Raw genomic sequence first — 18,672 nt, 5'->3', positions numbered from 1 at the left:
GCGAAACAACTGGAAGTGCCTACTGGCGCCCTTCATCCTCCTGGGACCTGATAACTGTTAAGCGAAATTATATCAAAATCTATACAGGGGCCAGTGGATGCTACTGGAACAATATACCTAAATCCCTTATGTGGGGACTGTCCCTTCCCCTCAACATCTCTTTTACTGAGAGAGGAAAATCATTTTCAGGTTGGGCTACAGGCCGCACCTGGGGCTTGCGATGGTATCAGTCAGGCTCGGACCCAGGAGTAACGTTTAAAATAAAATTACAAATAGAAAGTCTTAACTCTGTCCCCATTGGACCCAATTCAGTCCTCCCCGAAACTCTGGGCAAGCTCCCAGCCCCAGCCAAAGCAGCGGCTACCCCAGCCCAGCACCCACTCCAGTTGGCATCCTCTCCTCCTCTTTACCAAATGCCTCCCCCTTTACCCTACAGACCACAGACAATAGACTGTTTAGCTTAATACAAGGAGCATATATAGCCTTAAACACTACAAGCCCGGATAAGACCTTGGATTGCTGGCTTTGCCTTACCTCCAGCCCCCCTTTTTATGAGGGAATCGCCTTTCAGTCTACTGCCAACAACCTCTCTTCCCCTAGCAGCAGGTGACAAACTAACCCTCATAGATTGACACTCTCTGAAATCTCAGGGCAAGGATTCTGTTTGGGTATGGTACCATCGACTCACCAACATCTCTGCAATCAGACAATAGCACCCACCAAGGGAAGCTACTGTCTTGAGGCACGTAATGGGTCTTACTGGGCCTGCAACACCGGATTAACCCCCTGTGTGTCTGCTCAGATATTTAATAACTCCCATGAATTCTGTGTACTTGTTCAGCTGTGGCCTCGTGTCACATATCATGAGGAAAGCTCAGTGATAGAATTCTTTGAGCAGAGGGGCAGATACACTCGAGAGCCTGTATCTATGACTTTTGCCCTCTTGTTAGGCATCGGAGGCATTGCTGCTGGAGTCGGTACAGGAACCACTGCTCTTGTACAAAATAACCACCTGATGCAGTTACAAATGGCCATGACCACCGATCTAGTGGCTATAGAAAGATCCATTTCAGCCCTTGAAAAGTCCCTCACTTCACTTTCAGAGGTAGTACTGCAAAACAGAAGGGGTCTAGATCTGCTGTTCCTAAAGGAGGGAGGTTTATGTGCCACCCTAAAGGAAGAATGTTGCTTTTATGCAGACCACACTGGTATTGTCAGAGAATCCATGGAAAAATTAAGGGAAAGGCTAGCTCAGAGAAAAAGGGAGTTTGAAAATCAGCACGGATGGTTTGAAGATTGGTTGCAAGGATCCCCCTGGCTCTCCACCCTGTAACCCACTATTTTAACTCCCTTGATTATTCTTTTCCTCCTCATCACCTTTGGCCCCTGGGCTTTTCAGCGGTTGACTCGATTTATCAAAAGTCAGATTGATTCGGCCTTACCACAGCATATTTCAATTCACTATCACAGACTAGATACAGAGGAGAGCAGCCAGGAGCCCCCTCAAAGACTCAGGTTCAATGTCCTCGGGTCCTAACATCCCTTGGTTTCATTAGGACCATGATGAAGATGCCCCACACAGACCCCTCGACTCGGGCGAGGCCGCCCCTGTGTGAGGGGAAGCTCCAGGCATGACTGGAGTGCAGCTGTGACTGCACAGGCTGGGGACATGGGTGCCCTAATATCCCAAGAGCCTGGATTACATGCCCCATTGCATAATGGTTGTGCGGTAACAGCCTAACGCTCAGCGCTTATCAATTTCCATTCCCTCCAAAAAACTGCACGGTCCACTGATTCCCGCACCACGGGGACGCCTGTAGTGTTTGAATCTGGGGAGATGCTGTCTCCTGGACCTCTTTTTCATAGCATAGAGGGACGGGGCCCCTGTGATTCTCCAGAAGCCATTCCTTCAGACCCCCAGACCTCTTAAAGCTCGACCACAAACGTGGTCCATTTTAAAGAAAAGAGGGGGAATTTGTTGGAGACTGACCCAGGACTGTTTGACCCAGGACTGTTATGTCTTGAGTTTTTCTGCTTCGTGGAGTCTTGCAAAAACAGGGCGTCCTTGGCCTAACCACAAAATGTACGTTTAGATAAACCACTTGGCATAAACTGTAATCAGCCAGCTGCAGAAGCCTGGGACCAAAGAAACACCCCACCCTGACCACCCTGACTTCTTCTCAAAAATTTTCCACTCTCCTTTCCCTGCTCCCCCTCCCTGCCTGAAATCCTGCTTATAAGCTGCAACATCCTGCCAATAAACGAGACCTTGATGTGACTCAGACTGACTCTCTCTTTCTTAATGCGCCTGGTCTCCTTCTTCTCTCGCCCCCATTGGCTTTCAGGTGGTTCCCTCCTCGAGACCCTCGAATAACCTGACCTGCTGGACGGGTCAGAAGATAAACCCCAAAAGGAAAAAAGTAAGGCCTCTACAGTAGCCTCAGTGAAAAAAGTCCCCATTGAGGCCTGAGCTGCCACCTCAGAGGCCTGACTCAGACTGAAGCAAATGGGCTCAATCAAGAACAGCCATGAGTCCACGGTAAAACAGATATCAGGGCCTAAGCATGGACTTTGTCCTGGACAAAGGAGCAGCCATCTCAATAGTAACCTTTACCAGAGAGAAACTCACCACTGACCATTGTTGGAGCTATCAGGACCACTTAAGAAACACTGATTCTGCAAGCCATGGAACTGCTCAATGGGAGACCATCATGTTAGGCACCGATTTTTATTGTTGGGGTTTTTTTTTTTTTGCTCTTCTTTGGGGGGCCCACCACTCAGTTCCCAAAAAATCACACAAAGAGGCTTTTTATTACTTATGAGTGCCCAGACTTAGCTTGGCTTAGTTTTTAGCCAGCTTTCCTTAAATTAACCCGTCTATCTTTTGCCTCTGGGCTTTTCCCATTCTCTAACTTCTGTAAATCTTACTTTTACTCCATGGCTTGCTGGTTGTGTAGCTGGGTGGCTGGTCCCTGATGTCCTCCCCTTCTCTGGCTCCTAGATCTTAGATCCCTCCTACCAGTTTTCTCCTTCTATGTATTCTCTCTGACTGCCAGCCCGCCTTTCCTATCTCCTGCCTTGCTATTGGCCAGTTCTTTATAAGACCATCAGGTGTTTTACACAGGCACAGTAACACAGCTTCACTGAGTTAAACAAAAGTAACACACCTTAAAATACTCTACACAAGCCAGGCAATGGTGGTGCAGGCCTTTAATCCCAGCACTCGGGAGGCAGAGACAGGCAGATCTCAGTGAGTTCAAGGCCAGCCTTGTCTACAAAGTGAGTTCTAGCACTGTTACACAGAGTAACCTTGTCTTGAAAAACCAAAAAAAAAAAAAAGTTAAAGGAGATGGACACGAGGAAATAAACAGAGTGCCGACTACTAAGAGTAAGTTTCCGTGCTCACTTCAGCAGCACATATACTAAAATTGGAACGATAGAGAGAAGATTAGCATGGCCCCTGTGCAAGGATGACACGCAAATTCGTGAAACGTTCCATATTTTTAAATTAATATCATGCATGTAATTAATGAATATCATGAGTGTAATTAAAAAATAAATTAAAAAAACGAGTAAGTTTCCAAGTTATGTTGCCTATAGGATAAATGGAAAAACCTGGTATGTTCCCAGAGGAGATAGAGTAGTACAGAATGTAGAATGGATTGATCAAGCTTTGGCTAGTGAGTTGATTGTGAGAACCCAGACCCTACCAGATGTAAATATTAACCACTACAGACAAAACTGCCTCTCACCCTGCATGACACTATAATCACATATGCTGCCAACTGGGCACACTGTTCTACCTGCAGGTGTGCCCAGTTAGAAAACATCCTTTGTAACTTGCAAAACTGCTTATGCTTCTAACAGTGGAGATAGAGATCAAAAAGGTAATGGCTACCGGTGGGAAAGTTGGGGGACAGAAGGTGAAAGAGGCAAGGAACAAACTGGTAATTATTGTAACCATTTTTAGAAACATAGGGAGTAAAAACTGATTATAAAACTGTTCATATGTAGGCGAGGTAGCTGAATTTTAACCCTGCCCAGCCCTTCACTGCCTTGTACTTGTACTTTTTTTTTTTTGGTATTTTGAGACAGGGTTTCTCTGTGTAGCTTGGTGCCTTTCCTGGAACTCACTCTGTAGACCAGGCTGGCCTCGAACTCACAGAGACCCACCTGCCTCTGCCTCCCGAGTGCTGGGATTAAAGGCGTGCGCCATCACCGCCCGCTAGTACTTGTACTTCTTGCTTACCTGCTTCCTATCTCCTACCTAGTAAGAGGCTGCGGGACCTGAAGGTAAGGGCTAACGTTAACCTGTAAGTGCTACTTGCCCAAGGACAGATAACTTCCTGGAATGCTGGGGCTGAAGACAACATATCATGTGTTTTCCCTTCAATAAACAAGACTGGTTGTCCCAACTGTGCAAGATGTGCTTGGTCACACATCAGAAGATATGTAGGCAGGAATATGTCAGGACTAAGGCAAGAAGTACCTTGTGTGTGGGGGGGGAGGGGTCCCGTGATCTGGGTATAACAAGAATGAGCTAGGATGGGTTGGTAAGTTCTGATGGGGCAAGTTAATCAGAGTAGCCAAATGGGAATTTTGATTGCTTGACCTTGATGGTTTTATAGTTGGACCTTAGTGATGAGCTTCAGGAATGAGTCCCACATTAGAAAGAGGCTAAATAAGGGAATCAACCTTGGTGGCTAGCTTCAGGAAATGTGGACATGCCTAAACAAGAGAATCTAACAGTTTAGCAAGGGAGAAAGAAGGGGAGTGTTGTAGAATATTATTTTAATATGTGTTACATTTGTTTATACTGTGGAACATTTGTTTAATGATGCAAAGATGTGTTGCATTCTTTTATGTTGCATTTGTTTAACTCTGTGAAGCTGTGTTACTTTGCCTGTCTAAAACACCTGATGGTCTAATTAAGACCTGAATGGCCAATAGTGAGGCAGGAGAAAGGACAGGCAGGGTTGGCAGGCAGAGAATAAATAGAAGGAGAGCTCTGGGAGGAAAAAAAGAAAGAGCAAGACAATAAAGACAGGAGCATGCTAGGGGCCAGCCACCCAGCCACCCAGCCAGCCATGGAGTAAGGGTAAAAGTAAGATATACAAGGGATACCAGTTCTCACCGGAGATTGGGGAAGGAAATATCTCTGTTGGGGCTTGGAGCGAAGTGTTTGGGCTGTCAGCATAGGCAAGGGAGACCCCAACAAGCCACAGGGCAAGATGTCCCCCATACGCCTTCTTAGTGCAGACGTGCCTGGAGAAGCACAAGAAGAAGCACCCTGACTTCTTGGTCAACTTCGCCGAGTTCTCCAAGAAGTGCTCCAAGAGATGGAAGACCATGTCTGCAAAGGAAAAGTCCAAGTTCAAAGATTTGGCCAAGAGCAACAAAACTCGTTATGACAGGGAGATGAAGAATTATGTTCCTCCCAAAGGTGATAAGGAAAGAAAATTGATCCGAATGCTCCAAAAAGACAAAGATGATGAGAATGAGGATGAAGAATAAATGGCTGTCTGCCGTGGATATCGCTCGATATAAATAAAGCACTGATTGGCCAGTGACCAGGCAGGAAGTATAGGCGGGACAAGGAGAGAGGAAAATTGAGGAAGGAGAAAGGAAGGGAGAAGGAGAAGGCTGGAGCCACCGCCAAGACAAGGAAGATGTAAAGTGCCGGTAAGCCACGAGCCACGTGGCAAAGTAAAGATTAATAGAAATGGGCTGAATATAAGAGTGAGAGCTAGACAATGATAGGCCTGAGCTAATGGCCAAGCAGTTTAAATAATGTAAGAGTCTGTATGTTTGTTTTATAAGTGAGCTCCGGGACTGGCGGGACTTGGTGGTGGGAACTGGAGAAAAATTCTCCAGCTACAGCTGTCCTAAAATGTGTGGCGTGTATGTGCTCAGGCAACTATTTTGCTAAGAATGTGAAATTCAAGTGCAGCTCTACATTAGCTTCAGTATAAAAACTGTACAGATTTTTGTATAGCTGATGAGATTCTTTGTAGAGAAAATACTTTTTTTAAAAAAAGGAGTTTGTAGCTTTTTCAGGGGCTACAACGTACAGTTAGATTTAAAGCTTTTGATGTTGAATGTTCCTAAATATTTAATGGTTTCTTTAATTTCTTGTGGTAGCACAGCAAACTTAATAGGAATTTGTATTACCAGTAATTTTTTTTAGGATGTTACTTTTTTTAAATTGTAATAAAATAATGTATATTTTTAAAAAAGTAAGATATATGGCAGTAAGAGAAAGGTAAAAGCCCAAAGTCAAAAGGGTAGACATGATAATTTAAAGTTAAGAAAAGCTGGCAAGAAACAAGCCAAGCTAAGGCTGGGCATTTACAACTAAGAATAAAATGGATGGCACACATCTTTAATCCCAGCACTTGGGAGGCAGAGATTGGCAGATCTCTTTGAGTTTGAGGCCAGCCTGGTCTATAAAGTGAGTTCCAGAACATCCAGGGCTGTTACACAGAGAAACCCTGTCTTGAAAAATCATTTATTTGGGAGCTGGGTGAGAGGTCCCCCGTAAGAGTAAAGTGTAAAAACAACAGGGGAGGGTAAGACCTGCCAGAGCCATGTTTGCCATGCTTGGGCCTGTTAGAGTCCTACAGTTTCTGCACAAGGGTTTGCCAAACTGAGACAGTCAAGAACCAAGGCCCTTCCATCTTGTAAGCCTCTCCACTTTGCAAGAGGCCTTAGGTTTTGAGTTCTCAGTATGGCTGACATAAATTCCAGGAACCAGAAGGTACAAAGTCAGGATGTCAGGAACACCACCTGGCCATCTGGTAGCAACTGATTAACCACAGAACGCCCGTCTGCCTGGACCATTTGTGAGCCACAGAACTCTGTTAAGGGCCCTTGTTCTTCCTTTCTGTCTGACTGTCTTGTTCGTCAGTGTGATTTGTTATATTTCTGCTCATCTCTCGTTTGCTAACACACAAGGACAAGCCATGGAAAATACCCCTCCTTCCCCTCTAGACCTGATGTAAGGATTCGGTCCTTAATTATGTCATCAGCCTTTGACGGCGTCCCAGCCTAAAAAGCGGGTGGGCCCTCTGTGTGCCCCTCTCTTTCATTTCCGCTCCTTCCTTCTGCTGCCCCCCCAACTCTCTCTCCCTCTCCTTCTCTCTCTCTCCCCTTCTCTCCCAATAAAGCTCTAAAAAGATAACCATGGCTTGTGACTCTCATTCAGCACTTCTTCCTTCTGTTACAAGTGTAACCAACACCTGACCCTGGTGCATTGGAGGGATGTGAAGGAGGCTGCTTACAACAACAGTGTCAATGTTAGGAAAAATAAGTGGATTACTTTTTGTTTCTCAGAATGGCCCGCCTTCAATGTTGGCTGGCCACAGGAGGGGACTTTTGACTCCAGTACCATCCACAGGGTCGAGGAAATTGTGTTCAGACCCCAGACAGGACACTCAGACCAGATCCCTTACATAGTGACATGAAGAGGGCTTAATTGATAGGACTGGGGGACCCCTCCCCTGGGTCAAGCCCTTTCTACCCCCACAACCTGTTAACCTCCCACTTGAACCATCCACTCCCCCATAGGTACTCCCTATAAAAGCCAGAAAGGACCTGAAGACACTGATCCTCCAGGGAAGAACAGAAGGATCTGAATTCTTTCCTCCTCCATACGCTCCCCATCTACCAGTTAGCCCCCTGCCAGATCCACACCACCACAGGGGCCGACCCAGGCAATCCAAAGTCGCTGGGGTGCAACCCCACAACCAGACACCACTGTGGCCTTCCCCCTCAGACCTGCTGAACCTGTAGATGCAGACGGGAACCAGTCCTTCCACTCCTGGCCCTTCGTGACCAGGGACCTATACAACTGGCACGCTCAGAATGCCCGGTTCTCTAAGAACCCCAAGAACTAATTAACCTTTTAGAGACTGTTCTTTTCACTCGCCAGCCCACCTTGGGTGATTGTAACCAGCTCGTAGGTATCCTGTTCACCACAGAGGAGCAGAATAGGGTCCCAGAGGCCACCTGGAAATTGGTTCTGGGCCCCATGGGGGCTCCTATATCCAATCCAGCAATCATCAATGCCTACTTCCCCACCACTTGCCCAGACTGCGACTACAACATGGTGCAAGGTAAGGAAAGGTTCCATATCTACCCCAGGCTCTGTTGGCAGGTCTCAAAGTGGCTGCACAAAAGCCGATTAATATGGCTGAGGTTTATGATGTTAGACAGGGAGCGGAGGAGAGCCCGGCTGCTTACTTAGAACATTTACTAGAGGCCTTTTGGCAATATATGCCATATGACTTCAAGGCAGAAGAATCAGATAATAATGTTCACCTACATAAATCAGGCACCACCAGATATCAAGAAAAAGCTGCAGTCAATGGAGAGATTAGGTGAAAAGAATCTTATGGCAGTGGTGGAAAGGTTCTATGATAGAGAGACAGAAGAGAAGAAAGAAAAGAGGTGGGAAATGGAAAGGGCACAGAAAGAAGGAAAATGAGAAAGGAGACAGGAGAGGAGTTCAGCAAGGATCCTAGAACAACAACAGGCTCAGCTAAAGGAGATACTCTTGGCAATGGGAACTGGACCAATTGGATCCCCCCAGAGTGGAGACAGGAAGCAATGGTCCAAGTCTAAGGTAGGCAAAATTCAGTGTGCATACTGTAAGGAGGAAAGGTGCTGGGTAAGAGACTGTCCTAAAGAAAAGGGATGAAAGACCCCGACCACTAAGATACTCCTGGCTGCTCTAGAAGAAGATAGTGATTAGGGGAGATGGGGCTCAGACCCCCTCCCTGAGCCTAGGTAACCCTGAGAGTGGAGAGGAAACCAATAAGATTCATAGTGGATACAGGGACAGAGAACTCATCCTCCTCATACCAGGGGGACCCATGTCCACCAGAACACATGGGTGCAAGGAGCTACAGGTATTAAGTGGACCTTGGAATGGGAAGGGTAACCCATTCATTCCTAGTAATTCCAAAATGCCCCTATCTGCTGAGATCTTTTGTCAAAAATGAAAGCCCCAATCTACTTTTCCGACAAAAAAGTCCAGTTCTTATCAAAGTGGGAAACCAGTCCAAATAGTAATGACTGCCAACCTGATGGAGGAATATAGACTACACCAAAAGCCCATGACCCCTGAACCCGAGATAGAGAAATGGCTTCAAAAGTTTCCACGAGCGTGGGCAGAAACTGGGGGCATGGGGCTAGCAAATCATAGACCCCCTATATATATGGAAATTCAGGCAGACGCAGACCTGCTGTGGGATGATCTGTATGGCAAATGTGTTGCTCTGATTGGTCAATAAATAAAACACTGATTGACCAGTGGCCAGGCAGGAAGTATAGGCGGGACAAGGAGGAGAATAAAGCTGAGAAGTGGAAGGCTGAGTCAGAGAGACACTGCCAGCCTCCATGATGAGAAACAGCATGTGAAGATGCTGGTAAGCCACAAGTCATGTGGCAAGGTATAGATTTATAGAAATGGATTAATTTAAGCTGTAAGAACAGTTAGCAAGAAGCCTGCCACGGCCATACAGTTTGTAAGCAATATAAGTCTCTGTGTTTACTTGGTCGGGTTTGAGTGGCTGTGGGACTGGCAGGTGAGAGAGATTTGTCCTGGCTGTGGGCCAGGCAGGAAAACTCTAGCTACAAATGGCGCCCAACGTGGTGGCAAGAGTTTCCACCTAAAACCTGAGAAAAGATTCTAAAACGGAGCTAAAAACAGCTTCCTAATTGTCTCTCTCAAGTGAGCGGCAGCCTGCTGCTTTGAGCTACTTGTGGGTTCCTAGTGTGTGCGCTTGACCTGCCGCCGTATGGCGGGAATGAGGCCTCTGCAAGTGGCACATTAAGCTGCATGGTGGATTTAGACTTTGCTAGTATGAAACAAAAAAAGAGGTTTCTGGGCTGCACGCTGCTTGGATAAAGGCATAGAGACCCATGATGGCTCCCAGAGCTGGTGGAGGGCGTGCCACCGCCATGTTGGGAAGCTGAGGTGGGCGGAGCCAGCAGCCACAGCTGCTGCAGTTTAAAGCAATAGATTCACAATAAGACAGATTCAGATGTAATAGTTTACAATGTGTGTAAAATATACGTAGGCTTGAAAGAGACAATAAAGGTGATATATACAATTATATAAACAAATACAAAATTTTAAAAAATAAAGTCTTTAAAGATACAGTAAAATTAATATAAAAAATAAGCCACGTGAAGATGAATATTACACAGAGAATCTGTATTGTGTTGTCTTTGGGATTTTTAACTGCAAAAAACCATTTGATTACAAAAGCTGTTGAGTTATACCAAAATGTATATTTTAAAGGTACCTTCACTTCAAAATTTGGATATAAGGATATGTTACTTTGGAAAGGAGGCTCTGCTTTTGTTCCCACAGAAAGCCAGAGGCTATAGATTTGTTCCAGATTAAGATACATCAGGTTTGACCAGCCAAGACCCCCTGAAAGGTCTCTGATGACACCATGGCCCAGATGATCCGACATCCAGAACGGTTTGAAGGCAACTGCCTCAGACAATACACCCTCATGGACTATTCCATAATCCTAAAATTTTCTTTGTGTCCCCATAAGATACAGTGCCCTCCTCAGCAGGAAGTAGTAAGAGAAGCTATGCCCAAATTCCCAAATTATATGTAATTTTACTTTGTTAAGGTTTAAATCTTCCTTTTTGAAAAAAAAAAGGGGGGGAAGTGCTGTGGGATGTTCTGTATGGCAAATGTGTTGCTCTGATTGGTCAATAAATAAAACACTGATTGGCCATTGGCTAGGCAGGAAGTATAGGCAGGACAAGGAGGAGAATAAAGCTGAGAAGTGGAAGGCTGAGTCAGAGAGACACTGCCAGCCTCCATGATGAGAAACAGCATGTAAAGATGCCGGTAAGCCACGAGCCACATGGCAAGGTATAGATTTATAGAAATGGATTAATTTAAGCTGTAAGAACAGTTAGTAAGAAGCCTGCCACGGCTATACAGTTTGTAAGCAATATAAGTCTTTGTGTTTACTTGGTCGGGTTTGAGTGACTGTGAGACTGGCAGATGACAGAGATTTGTCCTGGCTGTGGGCCAGGCAGGAAAACTCTAGCTACACAGACCCAGTTAAAGTCCACCAATATCCCATCCCCCTGGAAGCAAAGAAAGGGATAACGCCCCACATAAGAAGATTGCTGACCCTTGGGGTCCTAAGGCCAGTCCAGTCTGCATGGAACACCCCACTGCTACCATTAAGGAAGCCCCATACCAATGACTATAGGCCAGTACAGGACCTAAGAGAAGTAAATAAAAGGGTAATGGACACACACCCCATGGTGCCCAATCCCTACACCCTACTGAGCACATTGCCCCCAGACCAGCAATGGTACACAGTCTTGGACCGGAAAGATGCCTTCTTCAGCCTGCCTCTGGCCCCCAAGAGTCAGCAGTACTTTGCCTTTGAGTGACACGACCCAGAGATCGGAATCAGTGGTCAGCTAACCTGGACTAGATTACCCCAAGGATCCAAGAACTCTCCAACCATCTTTGACAAGGCTCTACATGAGGATCTGAGTGAGTATAGAGCCCAGAACTCTGATATAAGCTTGTTGCAGTATGCAGATGACTTGCTGATTGCGGCTGCTGACAGAGAGACCTGTTGAAAGGGAACTGAAGATCTACTATGTCATGGACTGGGTCTTAGTAGGGCCATCAGACGGAGGGAGAACGGGATGAAGGTGTTTAGGATAATTGGGATTTGGCGATGACAGACAGACATAGACACCAGAGTATGTTGTGAAACTTTTGTAATTTTATTAAACATCAGGCTGAGATTTTATATAATCTTAACAAGGAACTAAGCCCAGGGGCAAAAGGAAAGCAATAGATGCAATCTTTTGTGGTCACACAATGTGGTTTTTAGAATGATTAATTTTTTTAGACAGAGACATGTTGTGGCCTGAACCCTAAGAGCCAGATCACATATTTAATAACTGGTCATTTATTTTTAGTAATTTATTAAAGACAGTTACAAAGTCTTTGTCAAGAGCCTTAGTCCACCTCTTTAGTACAGGTGTTATATTTCTTAATATAGTTGACTTTGTCTGTCTATCATATGTATACCATATTGTTTTGTTTCTAACCAGCCTTTTTATAAAAGGCAACTGATTTTATAACTTTTTTATGATTTATTTAACCGATTTTTGTATAGTTATAAACCCCTGTAAAAGGGGGTGGATCTAAGTAATTTTTACTTTTGGGATTTTAACGAGGGGGTGTCCACCATTTTTTATTAATATGGTATTGAATGTTTTTAACCATTTTTGTGGGAGTTGTTAGTTTTTTAAGTTTTTTTTTTTTTTTTTTGTGAGTTTGTATGAGCTGAGTGAGGGTTACCTAACAATTTTTTTATTTTTATATTTTTTTTTAGAATTTGTGGGAACCTGAATCATTAGTTTTTTTTGTTTTAATCTATCTATGAGTGTCTCTATTGAAGTAGGGTTTTTTTGTGTTATCTGTCCAAGGGCTTGGATCACTGGGGGCGGTGCCGGTGTAACAGTTGAGGAGTTATCAGGTACGTCAAGCAAGCGTCTGTGGGAGTCCAGGCACAGGGAGGTTGTTATTGTCAGGAAAGAAGAAAGAAGCAGGAGTCCTGCCAACCATCCATGGAAGGCTGGTCTTTAGGGAACAATGTATCTAGGAACCATTGTTCGGGCTGATTGTCAGGGGACCACTGGGGTCCTAGCCTCGAGAGACACATGCTCCCCTTCCTCGTGAGACCACCAGATCGGCATTTGTCACACGGGCGACACCGTCGCGTGTGTGGCACAAGACAAGCCTTAGGAGATCCGGGGTACCGGGCCTCTACAAAGGAACCCAGATCTGTCAGCCCAGGGTAATGTATCTGGGATACATCCTTGAAGGGGGTCAGAGATGGATGTCAGATACCCATAAAGAGATAGTGCTAAAAATACCCACTCCCAAAACTACAGAACAAGTGAGGGAGTTCCTGGGTACAGCAGGATGCTGCCACCTGTGGATCCCTGGATTTGAAGAGCTGGCCAAACCTCTATAAGAAGCAACTAAGAACACCTTGGACTTTGGACAGAGGACAGGCAGAAGGCATTCGATGCCTTGAAACAAAAACTCCTAGAGGTTCCAGCTCTTGGCCTGCCAGATATAAATAAGTCCTTTTGTCTGTTCATAGATGAAAATAAGTGGGTGGCAAAGGAGTGCTAACCCAAACAACAGGATTGTGGAAAAGGTCAGTGGCCTATCTTTCAAATAAACTAGATCCAGTGGCAGCAGGATGGCCACCATGCCTCCGCATCACAGCAGCGGTGGCACTACTCGTCAGAGATGATGATAAATTGACCTTGGGGCAGAACTTTGCTGTGGGATGGTCTGTATGTCAAATGTGTTGCTGATTGGTAAATAAATCACTGATTGGCCATTGGCTAGGCAGGAAGTGTAGGCGGGACAAGGAGGAGAATAGAGCTGGAAAGTGGAAGGCTGAGTCAGAGAGACACTGCCAGCCGCCATCAGGATAAGGAAGATGTAAAGTACCGGTAAGCCACAAGCCACGTGGCAAGGTATAGACTAATAGAAATGAATTAATTTAAGCTGTAAGAACAGTTAACAAAAAGCCTGCCACGGCCATACAGTTTGTAACCAATATAAGTCTCTATGTTTACTTGATCGGGTTTGAGCGGCTTGGGACTGGCGGGTGAGAGAGATTTGTCCTGACTGTGGGCCAGGCAGGAAAACTCTAGCAACAGAATTTAATAATTGCCACCCCACATGCCCTGGAAGGGGTTCTTAAACAGCCACCCGATGGCTGAGCAGTGCCAGACAAACCCATTACAAAGCTTTGCTCCTCAACCCCACCAGAATAACATTTCAAGTTCCAGCTGCCTTTAACCCAGCCACCTTGCTGCCCAACCCCCATCTTGAAGCACCAATACATGACTGTACTGGAATCCTGGCCCAGGCCCACTATATCCATGCAGATCTACAAGATGGACATCTGGTTCATGGATGGGAGCAGATATGTGTGTGATGGTCAGAGGTATGTTAGGGCAGCAGTGACCACATCCTCAGACAGTAGGGCAGAACCATTACTGGTTGGAACTTCAACACAGAGAGCGAAATTAATTGTCCTAACAAAAGCCTTGACACTGGGAAAAGGAAAGAAATTAAACATTTACATGGACAGTAGAAATGCTTTTACCACGGCACATGTTCATGGGGCAATCTACAGAGAAAGGGGCTTGCTCACAGCAGAGGGAAAGACAATCAAAAACAAACAAGAGGGGCTGGAGAGATGGCTCAGAGGTTAAGAGCACTGACTGCTCTTCCAGAGGTCCTGAGTTCAATTCCCAGCAACCACATGGTGGCTCTCAACCATCTGTAATGAGATCTGGTGCCCTCTTCTGGCCTGCAGTCATACGTGCTGTATACATAATAAATAAATAAATAAATCTTAAAAAAAAACACAAGAAATTCTGGACCTCCTGCAAGCCATATGGAGACCCACAAAGCTGGCAATCACACACTGCCTTAGGCATCAAAAAGGGACCAGGCTGATCCAAAGAGGAAATAACCTAGCTGACCAAACAACTAGGTAAGTAGTGAAAGACCCCCGAAGAGAGTCTTCCCTCTGGAGAGACCCTCGCCCAGAGATCACACCGAGACCACAAGTCAGATGCAAACAGCAAGAGGCTTTATTCAGGAACACGGGTACCCGGGGCGACACAGTCCCTCCAGAGGCTGAAGAGACTGGCGCGCAGACGGGCTGGAGTGGAGGGTTTTTATAGGGTCGGGCAGCGGAAGGGCGGGTACAGAAGCAGGAAGCATGTTCTACAGGGTTCTGATTGGACGACTCATATGAGGCCATGGTTTACAGGGTTCTGATTGGACGACTCATATGAGGCCAGGTTTACACTCAGGACAGCTCGTGGTTTTTCCCCGAGCTAGACACGCCTGCTGACCTGGCTCCCATCCAGGGTACAAACTGTCCCTCCGACCCTCCAGTTCCCTGTTCTGGGGCCAGGTGGCCGACCGCAGACACCCCGCTCGTTCCTGCGCCCATGTCCTCCAACTGAACCCTCCCCATACTCCTCAGGCTCTGCTCAAAATGGCGTCAGGCCAAGCAAGCATGCTGGGGCCCCTCAGCACCACCCCAGAAGAGTCCCGGGGTCCCGGCCTGCACCTCCCTGCAGGGCTCCCCAGTCCTCAGGCCGCGCCACCCCGGGGGCACCCGGGCCCCAGTCTGCACCGCCCGGAGGGTCCCCGGCCCTCGGCCTGCTCCATCCCGCAGGGTCCTGGGTGCCCGGGTCGCGGCCTGCACCACCCTTGCCGGCGGCGGCACCGGGCGCTGGCGCCGGGCAGCGGCGCCGATCGGGCTCGAGGACACGGCGGGCCCGGGCTGGGAGCCTGCGGTCTCCGCCCGCCACGCTACGACGCGGGGCCCGGGCGCGCGGGCCGCTGCGGGGCGCGCATGGCAGGCGCGGGCGGCTGGCGCGGGGACGGGGATGCGGCCCGGCCTGCGCTGCCCGCAGCTCCGCTCCTGGCGGCCTTTCAGTAGCATCAGCCCCCAAAATAGCATCAGTCCTGGTAGACCCTGGAACAAGAAGTCTGCCATGGGTTCCTCAGTACACCCCCACAGATCTTGCTTGGATTCATGGCTTGCCCGTGGTACAAATAATAGAGGACTGGTGGAGGATGGCAGATGGACAGATCATTCTGCCACAAGGAATGGGACTGACAATGCTCAGAAAAATCCATCGATCCTCCCACCTGGGACTCCAGAGGATGCAAGACTTACTGAGACAGGCCAATGTGAAAATACAGAACAGTAATCAGGTTATTGAAGAAATAGTGTCCAAGTGCCAAGCCTGTAAAATGACTAATGTTATCTCAACTCTCTCCAACCCTGGTGCCAGACAGAGAGGGACCAGACCAGAGGTGTGTATTGGGAGGTAGATTTCACTGAAGTAAAGTCAGGACAATTTGGATATAAATATCTATTAGTGTTTATGGATACCTTCCCTGGATGGGCTGAAGTGTATCCCACCAAACATGAGCCGGCAAATGTGGTGGCAAAGAAACCGATAGAGGAAATTCTACCCGGATATGACTTTCCAGCTGTAATAGGGTCCAACAATGGCCCAGCCTTCATCTCCCAGGTAAGCCATGGAATAGTCACTGCACTGGGGACAGATTGGAAGCTTCATTGTGCATATAGACCCCAGAGTTCAGAACAGATAGAAAGAGTAAACAGAATGCTAAGAGACCCTAACCAAATTAGTCCTGGAGACTGGCACAGACCGGGTGACTCTCCTTCCCTTTGCCCTGTTTATGGTGAGAAGCTCGCCCTATCCTATGGGACTTATCCCCTTTGAGATCATCTATGGCAATCCCCCACCTAGGATACCGAGCCTACAGACTGAATTAATTGCCTCAATGGATGACCAGGACCTCCGGATGCCATCCACAGACTCCAGTTTACCCACCGGGATATCTGGCCCAAGCTTTGGGTTATTTATGAGGCTGCTTCCACCCCTATCCCCCATAGGTTCAGACCTGGAGACTGGGTCTTGTTCTGGAGGCATCACCACAAATCCCTGGAGCCACGATGGAAGGGGTCTTATGTTGTCATCCTAACAACAGCCCACTGCCCTCAAAGTAGATGGCATCGCAACCTGGGTTTACTACTCCCATGTTCAACCGGCGGACCCATTCGCCCTTCCAGAGGAGTACTGGGGAGAAGCCTGGGAAGCCTCCAAGCATCCTTCCAACCCACTGAAACTCAAGCTACGCCAAAAAGAATGACCCGGCCCATGAATCCTGTATTTCTGTTGCTATTGCTGCCCCTGATTTCTATGATACCAGGAGTTGAGACAGCTGGTACCCATCTACCTTGGAACCCCCATCAACCCATGCACCTCACCTGGCTCATCATCAATACTGAGATGGGTGACATTGTCAATAGCCACTTGGTTCCCCAATCTGTATGTGGACCTCTGTGACTTGGGAAGGACTGATTCTTCTTCAGATGAGGTACAAAAAGTCTCAGGCTGAGGCTGCAGCACCCTCCCTGCCCCCGGTGCGGGGAGGGGGGCGGCAAGCCAAGACAAGAAGCAAGGGATTCTACGTTTGCCCAGACCACTCCCAGACAAAGACACAGAGCAACAAATGTGGGGGTCCAGATGTAGCACATTGTGGTAGCTGGGGATGTGAGTCCACTGGGTGGATGGACTGGATATCTGCGGTGGAGGGAGACCTAATTACGGTACAACAGGCAGGGGATATGAGGATTAGGGGAATCGGATTCTGTGGGGACCCCCCAGCCTCTGCCTGACCATGTGGGTCATGTTATGACAGAGAACGCTTCCCATACCATCCCCTGGCTACTCCTGGAGGGTGATGCAATCTGCTGTTTATTATGTTTACTGAAGAGGGAAAGTGAACAGAACAGGACTGGACCAGGGGCAAAACCTGGGGTTTGAGATTATACACATCCGGGACAGACCCCCAGCTGACATTCACCATCTGGCTGCAAGAGACAACCCCCACTGTAGCCCTGAAACCCAAGTGGATGGTTACCCCAACTAAGACAGCCCCAGCCCCAAAACAAAACAAAACAAAACAAAACAAAACAAAATGCCACCCCTCTCACAATGGCTCAGACTTCCTTGAATGATATAATAACACAGGCACCCAGGTCGCCCCAAAGAAGACCTGATTACTTTTTGCAACAACTGCTTGATCAAACTTATCGGGTCTTGAACAAGACAGACCCTGTAAAGGCTTCTGCCTGCTGGCTCTGCTATGAATCCAATCCCCCATTCTATGAGGGGGTTGCGGTTTCAGCCGAGGTCACTCTGACTGGCGACCCAACATACTTTAGATGGTAGAGCCAAGGAGTAGGGCTTATCCTGAAACAGGTCTCGGGCCTGGGTATATGTGTGGGGAAGGTCCCAAAAGAAAAGCAATTTCTTTGTAATTCCATTTATGACCCTCCATGTACCAGGAGGGCCATTTCTCATGTTAGCTACCTAGTCCCACAAGGGGACACTTGGTGGGCTTGTTCTACAGGATTCACTCCCTGCATACATCTCCAAGTGCTTAGTCAGGTACAGGGGTATTGTATATTGGTCAAACTTGTCCTGAGAATAATGTACCATGCTAATGAGGCTTTTTAAAATTTACTGGAGGCCAGCTCATCCCCTCTTCCCCTTAGGTTCAAAAGAAAACCCATCTCCCTTTGCTTAGTGTCTTAATTGGAGCCGGTATTCAGCCCTTAGAGAAAATATAGATCAGGATCTACAATGGATAGAAGAATCCATCACTCACATGCAGGATTCCCTCGACTCTTTAGCAGAAGTAGTGCTGCACAACAGAAGGGGACTGGACCTCCTGTTCTTGCAGCAAGGGGGGCTTTGTATGGCACTTAAGGAAGAATGTTGCTTCTTCAGGGGTCATTCAGGAGAGGTAAAAGATAACACGGCTACTATTAGAGAGGGACTTGAGAAAGGAAAGCACAACCGAAAAATCATCCAGGGGTGGTTCAACAGCTCTCCCTGGTTAACCTCTTTAATTTCCACCTTAATAGACCCATTGATAGTCCTGCTTCTGGTACTAACCCTTGGGCCCTGTATCCTCAACAGGTTGCTCCAGTACATGAGACTGAGGCTGGGTAC

At 47.2% G+C, this 18,672-nt stretch overlaps 1 non-coding gene across 1 annotated transcript; it reads left to right on the top strand.

Moving 5' to 3' along the window:
* The first annotated feature begins 3,398 nt into the window (after nt 1-3,398).
* LOC128106104 (U6 spliceosomal RNA) lies at nt 3,399-3,505 on the top strand. Its single transcript, XR_008216601.1, has one exon. It is a non-coding gene; the product is annotated as a U6 spliceosomal RNA (small nuclear RNA).
* Nucleotides 3,506-18,672: the final 15,167 nt, after the last annotated feature.

The sequence above is a fragment of the Peromyscus californicus genome, unplaced genomic scaffold (genome assembly GCF_007827085.1).
Source record: "Peromyscus californicus insignis strain IS unplaced genomic scaffold, ASM782708v3 Scaffold_11__1_contigs__length_118956290, whole genome shotgun sequence".
Lineage (NCBI taxonomy): Eukaryota > Metazoa > Chordata > Mammalia > Rodentia > Cricetidae > Peromyscus > Peromyscus californicus.
This window is presented reverse-complemented; position numbering and strand designations above follow the sequence as displayed.